The sequence below is a fragment of the Corvus kubaryi genome, unplaced genomic scaffold, assembly GCF_017639235.1.
Source record: "Corvus kubaryi isolate FWS band 111438036 unplaced genomic scaffold, C.kubaryi_AGA036_p1.0 37398, whole genome shotgun sequence".
Lineage (NCBI taxonomy): Eukaryota > Metazoa > Chordata > Aves > Passeriformes > Corvidae > Corvus > Corvus kubaryi.
This window is the reverse complement of record NW_024581137.1, coordinates 12158031-12175933: the sequence shown is the minus strand read 5'-3', so window position 1 is coordinate 12175933 and position 17903 is coordinate 12158031. Positions and strand designations below refer to the sequence as shown.

At 40.2% G+C, this 17903-nt stretch overlaps 2 long non-coding RNA genes across 2 annotated transcripts in view; one reads left to right on the top strand and one right to left on the bottom strand.

Annotated features, from left to right (window-relative positions):
* The window catches only part of LOC121671908, a 19888-nt gene extending 9607 nt beyond the window's left edge, over positions 1-10281 (bottom strand). The window contains exon 1 of the long non-coding RNA XR_006018662.1: positions 10188-10281. This is a non-coding gene — a long non-coding RNA (uncharacterized LOC121671908). The remainder of the gene's footprint in view (positions 1-10187) is intronic.
* The window catches only part of LOC121671909, an 18856-nt gene extending 2583 nt beyond the window's left edge, over positions 1-16273 (top strand). The window contains exons 2-3 of the long non-coding RNA XR_006018663.1: positions 12731-13031; positions 14392-16273. This is a non-coding gene — a long non-coding RNA (uncharacterized LOC121671909). The remainder of the gene's footprint in view (positions 1-12730; positions 13032-14391) is intronic.
* Positions 16274-17903: the final 1630 nt, after the last annotated feature.

Genomic DNA, 17903 nt, shown 5'->3' with positions numbered 1-17903 from the left:
AATTCCTTTAACAGGAAAAAAACTAAGACTAAACTAAAACCCCAACAAAGATAAATAAAAATTGGTCCATGGGAGCATAATTGGCTTGACATTAATTGTCACAGTTCTTTAAATACAAGTTTTGAGATCATGAAAACAGTCGTGTGATACTACTGAAAGTGCTCATTAAAATAAAGTGGGCATTTATGCAGACTGCTAGCAAAAATTTCCTATGAAAAGGTTTGATTGGAGTTTGTTCTTCAAAACCTCTCTGCACAACTTTTGGAGGCCAGAATGCACACAGAGCCAGAGAAAAGTAGGATTAACTACGCACTTCCTCCCACAGATTCATCAAAACCTTAGTGAATCACATTATAATCACATTATAAAATAAATGCTCGTTTTAATCCCCTGCAAGTCTCACAATTGCTATCCCTGTTATACAAACAAGGATGACTCCAGACACAACAGTTATGTCTTGAGAAATATCAAGCTAGATCATCTTTCACCAGAGCAAATAAAGGCCAGAAAAGATAAAATACTGTGAAATTATGTTATCCTTTTCAGCAGATGTCGAAGAAAATTCTGTGTTATAGTAGCAATACTGAATTAAGACAGGGCTAAATACTAAAGTGGTTATTGTTGTGCAGAGTGATACAGTGGCAGACATATGTGCAATGAATCGGAACATACCAGATGCTTGCTCAGATGAATCTTTGCAAGAGTTAAGTCTAGTGCAATAAATTTCAGAGTTTCAGCTTCTCAGAAGAACTTTGAACTACCTCTCATAAACAGTAAGAAGAGTCTTGCAACTCTTCTTACTTCCTGAATGCAGTCCCGTTAGTATGAGACGATGTTCCTTGAGTCTCTTGAAGTCCAGTATCAGAGGGGACTGCCATCTGTTTTATGCTGGCCCCATGGCAGAACAAACTGGTTTTGGATGAGGCAAGCATCAAGGGCATTTGAATGTCAACTGGAAGGACCGGGTGGAAACCCTGGGCAAAGGAAAGTTTGCAGCGGTGCAGCAGACACAGAGAGTCTGAGTAGACGGCAAGAAAAAAAGCTCGGGATGGACAGAAGACTAACGCTACCAGATGCTTTAACATCACCTGAGTAATATCAAGTAATTTTCACTTAACTGCTCTTTCTTACAACTGCAGCACAAAGAAGCTTTGCCAATGCCTCCCATTCTGAACTGCACTTTTGCAGTGGAGAATTTAAACCTCACAGAAGCCAATATGGTACTGCTAGCCGAAGAATGGATTTTGCACATAATTTTTTTTAAATGCAGATTGAACTAAGCTTTTTCTATTGTATACTGTGATTTCCAGAAATGACTAGATTTCTAGAAATTGCCTATCTTTTATACCATTTTTAATTAAGAATAACTCAGGTAGTAAAAACATATAGCCACTTAACCATCTCATAGCTTACAAAGTTGTCTTCCCAACAATTTACAGTTCATGTCCTCCACAAACATGGCAAGAGTCAATCCCCAGAAGTTAAATGAACCACATCCTCTGTGAATATACCAGCCCCCAACCATCTGCAGAAGGCCTGAGAAAATAGAGCTAGTAGTATAACCCAGAAGGTCAATAAACTGATTCTTTCAGATCTGCACTATTTTGGATTTGGAGATAAAAGCCAGGATGTGAACTTTCTGAGGCTGTTGCTTCTGTATGTAGAGTGTGTTCACAAACTTTCTAAAGACAATTCAGGGCTATGTTACTCTTCAGCTTTTCACACTTATTTGATATTTCCTAATTACAATTCCCCTCAGTGACAGGATGATTGAAATTCCTATCATTCCTGTTGTAGCTATTTTGCAGGCTTCCTTTATCTACATAAACATTTCCTGTTCTGCTTTCTCATTCTCCCCCACTGTCCTATAATGGCTTCCTATTGTCATTTTTTTATCCTTTCTTTCACTTGAGTCCAAATTGGTTTTCACTGGTGACAACTCTGTCTGTGGTATTTCTTGGGTTAGAAATACATCACAGCTTCTCCCCAAGTGAAGAGGTTTTCTGTGTGCTACTAAACTCTTAAATATGTAGTGTAATGTTTAAAATTCTTGACTGCATCTTAATTTGACCAGAGCTACAGCACAACTGGTTCAAGTTCTGCATCTTACCCTTTTGTAATTTTTACTCCTGGGTAGTTTATTATTTACAGAACACCACAGGTGTAATTTAGCTACCATATAGGTGCTGTATTTCTCTGTGATTTATACTTTAGCACTATAATGACTTACTATGGAGCCTGCAGTCTGACTGAGATAGTTGTAGACCACACAGCAAAAACCAAGGGAAAGACCAAAGCTGAACAGCACCAGTATGAAAGCTAGTTCATTAAAGTCAAGTCTAAGTCAAGCCAAAAAAAGAGGAGTCTTGAGGAGGTTCTTAAGTCTTCGTTATGTGGAATAAGAGATGCACCTGAGGAAGGTCTGGGAAATGAGCCTGAGAGATGTTTGGCTATCCTCATACCCAGTGCTGTGCTCTGACCAAAATACCTTGCCTCCAGTGACTGCTTCATCCCTCTCCTACTGGTCTTAAATCATACTAGTCACTTTTACAGCCTTTGCTTCTCATCATCTTCTTTTCCAGACATAAAATTTATGAATACCCCCAGATACCACCACTGTCCCTGTCCCCTTACTAGCTTTACCAGTCCCTTGGTTTTTCTCTGCCTCCCATTCTGGATATCATCATCATGTGCACTTAATCTTCAGCACGTTTTGCTGCCAATCACCCAAACCTCACCTACACTACAGCCCAAGGGATTCTCCCAGTAACACTTAAGGGTACTTTGGGCTCTCCTCGGTGCTTTTCATTTCAAAAACGTAGAAGCCTGGTCCTTTTCCCTTCCCTGAAGGCCCTTCATGAAATACAAGTTTCCTTCTCTGAGATGCTGAGTGACTCCATCCTGTACACCTGCAGATCCTGTTCCATTAGTGGCCTTGGTTCTCAAGTAAGAGTGCTCCTCATTAACTCGTATGCATTCCCTCATAATTGTCATTATTGTGTGTGGCCACTACATAAAATTTTCTGCCCTACTAAAACAAGTGGGCCATTTTTTAGGGTTCTGCATGTTGCTTAAGAGGATGATGTTGTAAACATGGCTTCTCCTACATCAAAGAATTATGTGGTTTCATCCTCAGCTGGAATGTCTCTCCAATAGCTTTTGTCTTTTGAGAAATTAGTAGATATAAGGTAGTTAAAATAAGAGACAAGGGAGATAATTTAGCAGGAAATATATCCCTACTTCTGTTGAAGGAAAGCTTAGAACGGAATACGGGATATAGAATACAGAATATAGAATATAGAATATAGAATGTAGAATATAGGATAGTTCAGCTGGATGGGATCTAAAATGATCATCTAGTTCAACTGCCTGACCACTTCAGGGCTGACCAAGTTAAAGCATGGTATCAAGGGATTTGTCCAAATAAATGTCTCTTGAACACTGAAAACTGTGGCGCATCAACCATCTCTCTAGAAAGCCTATTCCAGTGTTTGACCACCCTCTTGGTAAAGAAATGCTTCCCAATGTCCAGTCTAAACCTTCCCTGGTGCAACTTTGAATCATTCCCATGCGTCCTATCACTGGATCCCAAGAAGATATCAGCAACTTAAAGGATATGCCTTCCTGCCCCTTCATCATCTTTCCTGTCCTCTGGGCACATCCAAGGATCTTCACATCCTTTTTAAGTTTTGGGGCCTAGAACTACACAATATACTCAAAATTAGGTTGCACTAGCTCAATACAGTGGGATAATTGTCCCTCTTGACTGGTCAGTTGTGCCGTGTTTGATGCACTCCAGGATGAGGTTTGCCCTCTTGGCTGCCAGGACACACACTGCTGACTCCTTTTGAGCCTCCTGTCAACTGGCACCCCCAGGCCCCTTTCCATGGGGCTGCTCTCCAGCCCCTCCTCTCCTAGTTCATACTTGTACCCAGCAGTACCCTGTCCTAGATGGAGAATCTGGCATTTCAGCTGGCTAAATTTCATCCCATTAATCATAACCCAATGTTCCAATCTATCCATATCCCTCTTTAAGGCCTCTTGTCCTTCAAAACAGTCAACAACACTTCCCAGTTCAGTATCATCAGCAAACTTGTTAATGGTGCTTTCAACTCCTGCACCCAAATAATTTATAAATATATTGAACAGAACTGTCCTCAGGATTAAGCCCTGAGGAACACTGCTGGTGACTGATCTCCATCCAGACATAGCCTCACTCCCTACAACACTTTCAGTTCTGCCCTCCAGTCAGTTAAAGCCCGAGTAAACAATATGCACCTTGCAATCTTTTCTAAAAAAGAAAGCAATGATCTGCAGGTTTTTTTCTTTGCCAGATGAATTTCTGCAGCAAATGTGTGTTTTTCCCACTCTGTCTCCTCAGCTGATCTGAGTTTCACTTCAGTCATGACAATTGCATCATCCCCTTTAAGCCAAGTATCCTTGGAGTGGTAAGGAGGGAAATACAGTCATTAATGGGATTAAACCCTTTCCTGCAGAAAGACAAAAAAAAAAGATCATTGTTCTGGTTTAAAGCAGGTACTGAATGGAGAATCACTAAACTGCAGGGAGATATGTTCTGAGCTGTAAGTATTTGCCTCTGCAGCTCAAGAAATGCATAGCTGTACAGTGGACTGGTTAATGCTTCTGAACAGCTTTCTGGACAGTTTGAAAGATGGAATACTCCCATCTTCCATTTTAGAAATAGGCACAGGGATGGATGCCCCAGCCCCAAGAAGCAGGCTGGATTAAGACGGAAGGTGTGTAAAATGGCTCCATGGGTGTTCAAACACTTACCGGAATTAAGTATTACCTGGGTGCTGATATTCTTCATACTCTCTTATACATAATCTCTCCTTAGCAACTGATGGAAGAAGGGGAAAGTCGTGATTTCCTTGAAGTGCTGCACCATCTGTCAGCTCTACTCATCTTTTCTTCAAACTTATTTTGAGATAGCTTCTTTTCTCCTTCTGACATTCTCTATTCCCAGGCTTGGCTATAGTTGGATGATTGTTATGTTCAGTTACAGATTATGAGATACATGTAACTGTTCACTTTAGAAATCTGAGGGATCTCATCAAGTGACATCCCATTGACGCAAATGTTGACAACTAGTTTTCCACGAGGGGATGTGAAGCGAGGAAGATAACCAATATGATTCTCTCAGATATTTCTGCAGGGAGTGCAGACACAGCATGACCCCATTGATCCCAGATAGCTTCTGTAGAAAAGCAGTCAGATCTGAAGTTCACTTGTGTCAAGAGCTGCTGATAAACCTTGCAGACTTTTACCAGAGATGAGAGGATTGTATTGCGCAATGGCCATAAACCATGCTAAGAAATGTTTGTGTTCCTGCGAAAGCTGTAAATTACTGAATCTGGCTTTTTCATACTTTCCCTGAACTTAAAAAACACAGTGATTAAACAATGCAATAAGTATGATTCTTTTATATTTAAATGTGATTCTTTTATTGAGTAACATCTGGATCATGTATGTGGGAAGAAATTATGTATCTTTTAAAACTCTGTGTCTGTTCTATTAATTTTAACCTTGCAAGGACTGTTTTTTGGCTTCTAAATTTTCTTCTTGCTGTTAGTAGGACTTTATTTTAGGGTTTTAATTTTTTTCCTTCCCTTCTGCAGTCTCTCCAACAGAGCACTAAGGCTGAAGAGGTTAAATTGACAAAAAAAGGCACATCCTCATATAATCAGGATGCTAAATCCAGCTGAGCAAAGCAAGCAGAGTGCAGATGCAAGACAGAAATAAAATATGCAGCAAACTCAGAAGTGAAAGAATAAAGAAGTCAGTATGGCAAACAGTGAGAAACTAAACAAACACACTGAAAACACAGCCCACGAGAGAAGCAAACACGCACCAACTATAATGAGGAAGGAAAAGTCAGGCTCAGGCCATCCCCACTCATTGGCAACACATGAAGAGAGTCAGCAAATGCAAGCTGTATGGGTTTCTCTGAAAACAAAGGCTTGATTTTCAGAAATGGAATTTTCTTCTACCCATGAAGCAGCAGATCGCTTTTTAAAAGTCAATCTCTCCAAAAAGCCAAGGCGAATACCAGAATGTTGTTTAGTGTTTTGTCTTCTGGAAAAATGTTTATCCACACTAACTGGGGTAATTGTAAATGAATCATTATAAATTATCTGTGGAACTTTGAAATTTATCTTTTGCATTGTGTCATGTTCTGGCAGTAAAGTGAAAGTAAGTTAATGCTGGCAGTTCAGGAAGAAAGCTGCAACAGGAAACATCAGGAAAAGCTAATGCAGTGAGTAGCTACTCACAGCATAATTTACAATATGTGGATGTTACACATGCTCCTGGAGCAAGATGTGCACAGGTACTCACATGTGTGTATACACAGACACACCTCTGCCACGCAGACACTGAGGCAAGGGGCAGAAGGACTGAAGCAGCAATCAGCTTAAGTGCTCTGGGCCCATGTTCACACGTTAGACCTCTGTCCCAAGCCCACCCACACTGAGCCCTTTTTGTTCACTTTTCTAGTCTTGAAAAATGTGATGAAGAACCCTGGGAAAAAGCTAGTGGTTTGCTAAAGCTCTCAGGGGTTGGTCTGCTTTTTTAATCCTTTGTTAAATTTGATCGCAGCTCAGAATTCATTCTTTTTGTGTTTTGCAAATTGAATTAAAAATAAATAAATAGCTAAAAGGAGCTTGCTGGCAAATTTATTTTATCTATGTGTTGTTATAATTCAGCTAGCAAACACCAAGTTTTTCAAAGGAGAACAGCCAGGGCTCAGGGCTTAAAAGATCAAAAAGCTGAAATAAGGGAGCAAGGAGCTACATCCTTTGCCACCAGCCCAGCATCCATTACTAAGATTTTTATTACTAAGTCATACAAAGGCAGCAGTGACAAATTATGAGCTCAGGAATATCTCATATATCACATAGATGGAACTAACAAAATTTTAAAATATGTGTCATTTTAAAGGGTAATGAATAAAGATAAATGTGTTTTGTTCCATACTCCAGAAATGAGCAGATACTCAGAATGGGGAACTGAATAAACCTATCATTTCACATCACTTTCAATTCTTCTACCATAATTTTCCCAGCCAGAATAACTTAATGGGAAAGTGACACAGGTCACTGATGTAATAAAAAGCTGAATGTCAGACGGTGAGAAAAAATCCTCAGTGGCTGCAACACTATCAAGAGTATCAGAGGCTTGGCTTTCCTGAAGCCAGGGCTATCTACAACCAGCTCTCACGGCATTTGCACTGGGGGAACTGCTGGTGCAAACGAGGCAAAGAAAAATGAAGTTCAAGTAATGGTCTGTTTCAGAAAGGTGGAAAGGTCTAAGCACAACAGACTCCTCAGCTTGACAACGTAAATTCTGTGAGGGCTCAAACAGAAAGGGGCAATTACTGCCTTATGCTCCAGCTCTAATCTTAAATTATAGGATAGTTTCCTAATGAGGGGGAACATTGCTGGAGACAGCTGTGGTGGATGGAAGGGAACACTGCTGTAATTACAGATCCTTACACACCAGTGACAGAAGTTCCCAAACTCCAAGGGGAAACACCTTCATAATGTTTGTTTCTGCAGAATCAAATACCATTCTCAGTTTGCAGTGGAATAGAAACGTTCAAGTATGTAAGCTTAAAATTGGATTGCAGCCCTACATGATGCATGTTAGGAGCTGGACTGCAGTGGCAGAGGTGAGTTAGTGTGCTGGGGTCTTAACTTGGGCTTGGGTACAATAACAATGGTCAACTAGAGAAATGCAAGATTTGTCAGTGGCACTGGAGAGAGAGAAAACAAAGAAAACCAGCAGACAAGTCCTAGGCAGAACATCTGATATGGCAAAATCAGAACAAACTTGTTCCTTTCTTTCAAGATGACTGCTGGGAGCGAGGGCGTCGAATGTTTCATACACTTTCTTATTACAAAGAGCATGTTACTGGACAGACTGAAAAAACGATTCTTGGGGGTTTTTTTTGCTTTTGTGAGCTATGCAGTCATAGCAGTTTACAACATGGGGTCTGCAGACTCCCAGGGTTCCACAGATCACTTTCAAGGGCTGCAGCCAAAATAACTAAAGAACAAGCTGTTGTCTAGTTGCTATTCAAGAAATCTCACTATTCAAGGGAGATATTTACTGTATGTCTCCAGTAAAGTTTATAGGGGCTAGAGGTGGAGAAAGAAATCATTGCAAATGCAAAATCATTGCATTTACACTATTACTATTACATGAGAAGAAATGGATGGTATTTTTCCAATTTGTACTTCCATGGATGACTCAGCTACTACTAGCATGATACATAACTGTATTTTCAGAGTATCTTTGCTTCAGCCAGTACACAAAACAAGACCTGGTTATGTAATTAGCAACTGTTAAATGATTTGTGTTCTACTGGTTGTTTAATGGGGCTTCACCCTTTACTGAATTCTTTTGTAGTGAAGGAAGAATTTTTTGTTCCCCAAGATGCTTGTTTATTGGCATTTAACAGTATAAAACCGAGTATTTCACAAGTTTTTTTTTTTTAAGGAAACCTGTGAGGTTAATGGATAAAAAATGGGGAGAAAAATAAAATAATCTTGGCAACCAGTGTGAAATATTAAAACCTGATCCTTTTAAGCACTTGATGGTTTGTTTTTTTTTTTTTGCATATACAAAAAACATAGCCCGCATTGACTTCAGTTACAGCTCTAACACAGCAGTTTCTCACATCAGGAGTCACACTGATCACCAGGGAAATGAGGAGCTTCCGGGTAAATGTATACAAGGTTTGCCTGGTATGCAAGGAGTTCTTGAGCAGTGGGACAGAGTCCAAGGCAGCATTTAAACCCCGGGGGCCATTTATCCATACCACATCTTCTCTTTGCCTTCAGCTTTAAGTCCTGTACTTCTGATTGATCCAGTCCTTACCTCCACTCTGTAAACTTCCCTCCCAGTCCTAATCTTCTTGCACAGCAAAACCTAGGCCCTAGTAAATCCAAGATAAGTGGACCACAGGCATCAGCCCCATGTACTGCTTGTTTCTTGGACCAGCAGTGTTACCCCTCTCCCTATCTTAGCATCAGTGTTCCCACTGCCTTTCTCCCTTTCTCCTGTGTCATCTCAGCCAGGTTCAACCCCAAGTTCTCCTTGTGGGTACTCCCCAGCTCTGATGGTCCCTTCCAGCTTCTGCCTTGCACTTTACTTCATCACCAGTGTTCTCCCTCATCCCTGATTCTTGTTTAAAACTTTCATCCTTCCTCCTGCCACCTCCAGGACCAGTTTCCACTATTCTGAGTCTCCTGCTGTGCAGCAGCTTCCCCTTTCCTCCATAGTGCTAGCCAGGGGAAGCTGGCTGAAAACCAGGCTGTGCCCCTCTCTCAGTCCAGATCTCAACATTAGGTGTGACCTGCCACAGAGCCAGCCTTGTAACAACCATATGGGGGAAAAAGTTATCTTAAATTTGGACTGGAGTGTGCTCAGGGAAGACAAGTCATCAGGGAGGTTAGCTGCTAAAACTGTGAAGGTTTCTGTTGAACATTTGTGAGTGACAAACCTTCAAGGGCCTCCCTCTGACTGAGTGAACTGTAGCTGCATTTGCTGAAGGAGTGTAAAAGAGAGAGCTCTTTCAGCAAGACCCCTTCTCCCTCCTCCCTCCTCCCCCCAGCCCTCCTGGCTGCAAAGGCCAAATCTCCACTCCAAACGCCTTTGACCTGAACAAGCCTTTTAGGCTGTGTCTGGAAAGTACAGCCACGACTACATAGGTGTACCTAGTAGAGCCAGACAGCTCTGAACAGCTCAACTCTAGGAGCTGAATTCAGAAGAAATTGTAACTGGTTGTAAACAGGGCTTTGTGAGGTGTGCAGACAATTTTAATAGTACCTGGAGCCACCAGCCTCACCTACAATAACTGATTTCATTTGGAGAAATCTATACAAAAACTGTTTTGGCACAGCCTACAGTAAACAAGCTTATGTTTTATCCTCCTCCTCCCCATGTTAATTGTGACAGATACAGCCTGACATCATTGTCATCTGGGAAACAGATAGTTAGGAAAGGAATTGCAGCCACACCAGCACCTAGCTTTCATCTGACTTCTTTCTGCTCTTTGATGTTTTAGCTGGCTAATTATGAAGCTTGAATCAGAACCCTGCCAAAATAGGTTGTGCCTTTTTTCCATACCTGTGACCCTCAGAAAGAACAACCAGTGTACTCACGTTCCATGAAAAAGGCTTGGCATATGAGTCCTTCAGCTCTGTTCATTTAGGTGACCATATAAATGTGTGCTGTGTTCTACTACGGACCCTCCTCTTTCTGCATTGCCTATTTTAAGATGAATCGAGGGGACAAAAATCTAAGCCTTGACATCACATTTTGCAAAGGAAGCAAATGTGCTCCTCCCTAAATCTAAATGAATGGCCTTTTAAGGTGACTGCTGAATTAAATTCCTGTATGATGAAATCAACAGGCATGAGAAAGTTCTTATTTCTGAAAAAGAAAAAAGCTGCAGGGGAAAAAAAACCAACAAAAAAAATCACCCACTATGTGATTGCAGGGCTGAGAGCTGAATAGGAGCTGTTTATGCTGACTCAATGAAGATACTTTACTCAGCTTTGGTAGTAAGGCAGCTTCACAGGCTGAAGGAAAATGGGGATATACATATTCTGAGCCTGCTAAGCTTCTCTAATGTAAGACATGTGCATTTCATTGAAGTCCTGAAATACCTCACTTAGAAGAAAGATGATTGAAACCCCAAGCACATCTTTCTGTTTATCATACATTACATATTTCTGACATACTTTGAGCAGTACTGTATGCAGCCAACATCAGTCTTTATGCCTCTAAGGTATTTCTGTGAAGACCTAAAATACCCTTAAGACAGAGTAAAAATAATCTCATTAGGGGAATGGGGCACGTCTGGACATTCTCAGGACAAAAGCTCTACCCAAGCACAGCCTGTCGCTTTACCTTTGCAGGGGGAAATCACAGGGAACCAAACCACCATGAAATGCAAAAATTAAACAGTCTTCCGGCAATCTTAAAAAAAAAAGAGCCAGAGACCTCCATGAAGGCCATAAATTTTGTAGAGCTCAGGAGGTCACTAATGGTTGATTGACACCACTGAAGCACTTTCCTCTAATTTTTCACAGTGATATTGCAGAAACATGAAAATACAATGGACATGAATTCTGGCTCCAGTCTTTTACCTCTCCTTATACCTGCTCCTCCAGTGTAACCATAAAACCTGGGTCCTTCCTCTATATCTTCCATTGTTGGGACTTCTCTTCTGGCTGGATTGTTGATAGAAATAATAGCTTTAAGGCAGGAGAGGTCCTTTAAGGTGTTGGTATTTTTATTATTATTCCATCATCCAGAGTTGCTTTAAGTAAGGTTAGACCAAACAGTGATAAAACACTGATGTCTTATCTTAACTGTTCTCAGTGTTGCTACAGGCAATGGTGCTACACCAGAGATAACTGAATGTTAGGGGAGGGTGGCTATTTTAGACAAGCCTACATCTGCAGGAAGGAAGGGAATGTGACACCTCGTTACAGATTTAGTTTTAAGATAAATGAAGCAGAAAGCAATGATTTTCCTTTTTCAAACATAATTCCTCTTCCTATCACGGATTTACAGGCAGTAAATTAATTACTTGGGCAGTACAAATCAGGAATGGAGAAGGAGATGAATGATGGCTTGAAGACCTTTCAGAGGTGAATCACTTCTATCATAACAAATAGGGGAACACTGCAGTCAAAGCTACTTTCTGTGTCATAATCTGGAGCTAACCCTGAACTGGATGTCTCAGCGGGGGACCTGACAGCACTTCACCCTTAATTTCTCCTGTCTCCTTTGCTCTCTGTCTACTAAAAGAATGAATTCTGAGTTTTGGACCCTACATATATCTTATCCATAGCAACCACAACACTTCCCTCAGATTTGCTAAAATGCAAATCTTGAATTTAGATGAAAGAAGATGGATCTTCCCCCCATACTCTAATTCTGAGCTTGACTGAAATGTAGAAGCAGACATCTTTGTCAGCATCAGGGCTTCCTGGTGGCCCTTCCCATCTTAGAGCCTCCAGACTCTGCCTTAGCAACCCATGACCTTTGCTAGCAATCAGTGGGAAAGCACTGAAGAAAAATTGCTGAGTGATGACTCACTCTACCAGAGCTTGGTTGCTCTATCCTTTTCTAATGCTGCTGATGGGAAGATATTTTCTATTGTGAGAGGCTTGTTTTCCTGCTCCATAGGAACAATGATCCATAAGGATTTCCTGAGGAGTGACTTCTCCTTAGAGTAAGATTTCTTGTCTCTCAGCCCCTAGAAGACTAACTGAATTACCCATTACCCAGTTACTTATCACCTTCCTGCTCCCTCTTGCATTTTCAACACCTACTTTAATGCAGAGTACTCCTCATTGGACACAGGCACTGGGGAACAGGGAACTAATGAAAAACTCTCATAAATCAGCAGAGGAGGTGGAAACATATAGGACCCACTAGAGGAGTCAGGGGCCCCATGTGGAATACAGCATGGGGGATTGCACTTGGAGTTGAGCAACACAGTCCTGGCTGTGCTGGAGTGTGAACTCCAGCTTGGAACAGCTGACCCTGATGAGGGTCATGGCAGTCTTTCTTCTCTGATCAGAAACAGCACTTGGGGCTTCTTAAGAAAGCAAAGGCACAACAGCAGTCAAGGTTTATCTGTTTGGGCAGAAGTCCCAAAGCCACTACATTCTTCCCCTTCTATTTACAGCCTTCAGTGACAAGTCCTCTCCTCTGATGGTTGCAGACTGTAATGTTCCACTGCAAGCACAGCTGGCTGTTTGGGGTGGCTGACACGCAGAGCTGCACCTGCTGGAATAGATGCTAAGAAAAGAGATGTGTTCTGAGAGATACAAAGGCATTGTCCGATCCGTGATGGATTGCATGGGCAAAAGACTTTGTTAAGACCAACCTGTGTGACCTCCTGCATTGACCATCTGCTGGCTCCTCGTTGGGTGACAGAAAGCCTTTCAATATGCTACCAAACTGATAGAAATTACCCTGATCTGATGGTGAGTATTGGTAAATATGTGTGTGTGTGCCTTTAGATTGGTGGTGTGGATTCCACACTGCATAGCTCTCTATTGTCCCTTTTGCTACTCCCAGGAGGCTGGGAGAAGCAGCTGTACTGCAGAGATGCCAACCATCAGCAAAATACAGCAATTGTTTTATGAGTTTAATGCTATTTATCTTCTAATTTATTTACCAGAGATGTATATAATGCTCAATGAAAGCCAGTTTGCTGAGCACAAAAGTCTTAAAAACACCCTTCAATTTGCTAATGTATTTTTCTTATTGAACAGATTTTTTTTTTTTTTTTAGAAAATTTAACCTTCATTAAAAAAAAAAGAAACAAACAAGTGAGGGTGGATAGCTCAAGCTGAGAGAGAAGATGGCAGCAGGCAGCAGGTCAGCCAGCTCTCATCTTCTTGTTTTTAATTATTTGCCCCACCAAGGATGGGGCCACCATTGCCCTGGGAGTGTATGGTCCCTGCTCCAAAGGCTCACATGCTGAAGGGTGAACGGTCACTTTGTGTAACCTATCTGAAGGAGCTCAGTCTGATCTCCAGACAAATGTGAGAGAGCTGCTGGCTTGGTATTTGCCAGCACAGGTATTGCAATCTCCAATGTGTTTACTGCAGATATTTGTAATGGCTGGGACCCCACGCTGAACACTGCCAACCTCTGCACCAAGTGGAATTAATTGCAGGATAGAGGTCAAGTGTGAAGCAGATAAGAGGGATCTAGAAAAATGACAGAGGTCAGACAGCATTAGATAAATGGTGATGAGAAAGCCTGCATTAATAGCAGTACTGTAGCTGTGTTTCCTGAAAAGAGAGCAATACATTCCCTAGTGTGGACATACTTCTTGTTGGCCAAAACACATTCTGAATTCCTCAATAATCAGGCAGGAAGTGGTAAAATCCATCAGACAAAATGAACAATGTGTTATTTTTTCCAACATTAAAAATATATTTTGGGTCATAACTATTATAGAAAAAACATTTTATGGGCAATCAGATTTATTTTTTCTGCCATACTAAATTTTTCAGTGATGTACAGCAAGTGGAATTTCTGTACACAAAGATGTGTTTTAGGAGCTTCGTTTCCATGCAGATCAGTACTTTACCTAATAGGTGCATTACTCAAAAGTACTCACTGCTCTTCCAAAAATTTGCACAAATAGAAATTATGTTTTAGTAGCTTCCCAGTCAAGTAACCAGAGAGAAAAGCAGAATTACAATAGCCATGAGTTTTGTGCTTTGTGTAAACAGCTGGAGTTAGGTAATTTCTGATTTATTTTTGTCACTTTGTGTGATTTTGTTTATTTTACACCATGACTGAAGTCAGTGTTGACTCTGTACGCAACAGGTCTACAGCCTTGTACCTACCTTGCCTTGGTTGGCTGTTCTGAGAGCCTCCTACCAAGATTTCCTGTTGCCTCCATTTTAGAGGAGCTCTGTCTTTTCTCCAATGAGTGGAAGTTAGTAAGACCCAGCAGATGCTGCTGCCTGAGTTCAGTCAGCAGAGTAACACTGTGATTCCTTCCAGCTTCTTTGCTTGTACATCGAGAGGAAGGAGGATGCTAACTTCATAACTTCTCCCCATTGTGCCCCAGAGGTTAGGCACCTTGCCATACACAGATGTTATCAAAAAATGGAATCATTTTATAAATAAACTGTGAGTTAACAACGGTCTACATAAATGTATGCTTTGGTTCGAGACTGATGTATTCTTTGAGAACATTCTCTAAATAAACTGAATGTTTTCATTTTATACTTTGTTATGATTTATCACATTGTGGTTTATTTAAGGCTTTCAATACTCTCTCTTCCATTTGCTGAACTTTAGATATGGAATTAAAACATGCTTGACTGCACAGTCTTCCTTTATATTCAAAGAAGAAGCCATGTAGCTATCACAATGGATTAAGACATCCTACATTAAAACCCTGTCACTTTTGCAACTGCATTTATGCAAGAAGACAACAGTAGCTAATGGGTCCATCTAAGACATTGAGTTGAATGGACAATTTTTTCATAGCTGTGGTAATCACGAATACTCTGAAAAAGGCTGCTTTGCCAGTTGTAGCCCAAGAAAATTGAATACTGTTCTCTTGCAAAAAATGCTCTGCAAGTATTCAGCCATCTTATTCCATTACATGCCATTACAAAAAACAGTGACTTGTTTATTCATTGGAAGTTCATGCACATACACTACATCTTTTGACAGTCCATAAATACTGCTTTAGCCTGTTTACTGTCAAAGGCACAGGCTCAAGCTAAGAACTCTTCTAAAGGATTACTTCTCCATTTGTCCAGTATGGACAGCCCATAGCACTAATAGATGCATGACCCCAAAAATTCAGTGATCCCCAATTCTTTCATACAGGTTCCAACAGCCACCTTTGTTCTCTGGACTCAGGCATAACAGAGTTATAGGGTGATCCATCCATCTGCAGGGGTAGGTTTTCTTTTGGGGGACATCTCCCAAAACGTCAGGACCAAACTTTCAGGTCTATCCAAACCAACTTTTTCAAGAAGTAGGGGTTCCAGGAAAAAACATTCATGGTGTTGAGGTATCTTCGCAATAAACTCTTTCTGCTGTTACCAAACCTATTGACTTCCATTTGGTATTTAGTTATGCCTTAAACCATTTATTTACTGTCTCATAATGATTCATGTAACTATATAGTGCTGCCAAGCGAATTCCATTACCATGGGGACATTTGCAGACATTTTAAATAGTTGAGATAAATACAATAAACTAGAAAAACCACAGAGAAATAAATTGATAAAAAATGGGAGATCACTGCTCACAAACTGCAATGAAGTACACTGAATTTTTGAACCAGCTAGCCAACTCAACAGTAACTGCACACATTGCTTAATAATACACTACAGGTAGAACAATACTACATTATTTTTGCAATAAAGTAGTCAAAACACTTTTTAAAGACAAGTAATGTAGACAAGTATTTGCTTTCTACACAACTGAACCATCTTTCGATAACATTCAATTTTCCAGCTACGTATTTCAAGGAAATAAAGAACACACAGGAACAGCATATAAGTGTCATGTCCAATAGACTATTTCAATCACAGTGTCTTTGGTGAAGATGAGTAATACCTGAAAACAGGGCATTACAAACACTAGTAAATTCATAAAACATGAAGTCATACATCTAGGCATTTCAGGTCTGTCTATCTATCTATCTATCTATCTTTTATATTATTATATTATCTAACAGAGGTGTTCCCATGGACTCCATGAGCACAAGATTAACTATCAAAAAGTGCTATCAATGTATAACCAAACAGTACATGCTTTCCATATATTTGACCATAGTTTTTAACCATGTTTTTTACAGGACTTTGGGCATTACATTGGACTGTTAAGGAGGAAAAAAAGAAATTGTTGCCAAGGAGTTTAGAGACATCCTGTGTAGGAAGAGTCCATGCTGCCAGTTTATCCAAGAAGGACACTTAATGATGTCATGACCCAGAAGCTGTTTCAAAAAACATATTTATGATATGATGCAAATAACCCCAACCCTTATTTTTCCACACGTCCATGCAGATTATGTGTTTTGCATTAAAATTTACACACTGTAAGGAGTGTGTATGAAGTTTGGCTTTGTAACAAGCACATAATTTTTTCAAAAACTCTCTAACACTCTAACTTTCTGTTATTACAACAACACAAGAACTTTCCTTATCTGGAGGACTAAGGAAAAGTTTTGGATTATGCTAATGGATCTACTTTGAAACAAGCTCTTGAAATATTCTTGGCTTATATAGTGGATTCATCATCAAAAAGACCATTATCTCGCATTATGAATCCTAAATGTCTTTATAACTGATTCTTACAGAACTGTGCTCTATTTCTAGTATTGCTCAGTCATCACAGCAAAATCACTAAGTACTTTTCTCCTAATGCAAAATAGAAGTTCAGAATGATGCAATTCAGAATACAAATACAAAGAAGTAATCTGAATTAAGTTTCAGCATTTTCCTTTTCTATGTTTCCAGGGTTTTTTCCCACATTATGCACTAATAATTTAACTAACTGGACTGAACCATAATGTATTTTGAGTATTTCTATACTGTTATAATCGTATTTTAGCAGTTTGTGGTTTTCTTACAAAATACAGTTTTGAGATTTTTTTTTCTGTTAATAGAGAGCTTTGACTGTTCAAGCTTGTATAACCCTTAAATTGCAAAATTCCCACTGTCAGCAATGGCAGTAGCATTCAGTCAGTCCTATGTGTAATCAGATGTCAACCCTCACACATGGCTTAAGTAAAAGAGTTTGATTTTTACTTACTGATAAGTATTTCAAATCACCTTTTGTTGCAAAAGACAAGTGAGTAGCTTTACTGGATTAACTGGAGCTATACGCATAGGTGTGTTCAGCTTAATGACTGCCACTAGATAAACTATCAGCAAAGCCCAAAAGACAGGGACACATAAGTCATCCTCTGACAAAAGCAGGAGACAAAACCAAGCAGTGAACTATAAAAGCTTGTATTCATTGATTCTAGCCCAGGGGTTCAACGACTGGGTTTAGGCTGGAACCTAAAGATCAAATGCACAAGGAGTACCTGAAATTGAAAATTGCAACTGAATGTCTGAAAAGTGACTTTCAGGAGGTTTATGGTTGATGTTTTGGTGCCGAGACACCAACAATTTTGTTCATACAGAGCAGCTTCTCAGAAAAACCAGGAAGGATGGTCTAACTACTTTGGACAAGTTACATGTGTTTTTGTGGTAGATTAGACAGGAGTTGGTGGTACAAGTCCTTCTCTGTGTGAAATCCTTGCTCCTTAAGGTTGCTCCTTAATTTTGCTTAATCAATTCATTTAAGTGCCAGGTGCAGCCTCC